The sequence below is a fragment of the Solanum stenotomum genome, chromosome 8, assembly GCF_019186545.1.
Source record: "Solanum stenotomum isolate F172 chromosome 8, ASM1918654v1, whole genome shotgun sequence".
Lineage (NCBI taxonomy): Eukaryota > Viridiplantae > Streptophyta > Magnoliopsida > Solanales > Solanaceae > Solanum > Solanum stenotomum.
In genome coordinates this window covers 11,284,839-11,285,382 of record NC_064289.1, presented here as the reverse complement: position 1 = coordinate 11,285,382, position 544 = coordinate 11,284,839, and positions in this window count along the sequence as shown.

The following is a 544-nucleotide window of genomic DNA, read 5'->3' as shown; positions in this document are numbered from 1 at the left end:
GCGAGCCACTCAACGGCAGTAAAGTACACTTAGAATACTAGATTTAGTAGTAGAAGAAGAAGTCTAGAAATTGGTTCTTTTAAAATGAAAGGAAATCCCTCAATTTATAGAAAACAGAGAGTAGTGTGAAAAGGTTCTTATTGTGCATTACCGGAAAGGTCACTAATCTTTGAAAAGTCACAATCTTTCGGAAACGTCGCCACCTTTCATAAAAGTCACAACTTTTGATAAAAGTCACAACTCTTCATAATAGTCGCAACTTTTCATCAAAGTCACAACTCTTCATAATAGTCGCAACTTTTCATCAAAGTCACAACTCTTCATTTTCCATTCACACATTTTAAAACCCAACAATATTTAAGTCAAATCAGCTCAAATTAGATAAGTTGAATTGATTAAACAAGTCAAATTAAATTGAGTTAAGAATCATCTCAATTTAGATGAATTGTACTGATCATAGTTTTTAGAGTCTCCTCTTTAAAACTCTAAAAATTAATACTCTCTCAGTCTCATTTTATGTGAGGTAGTTTGAATAGGCATCAAG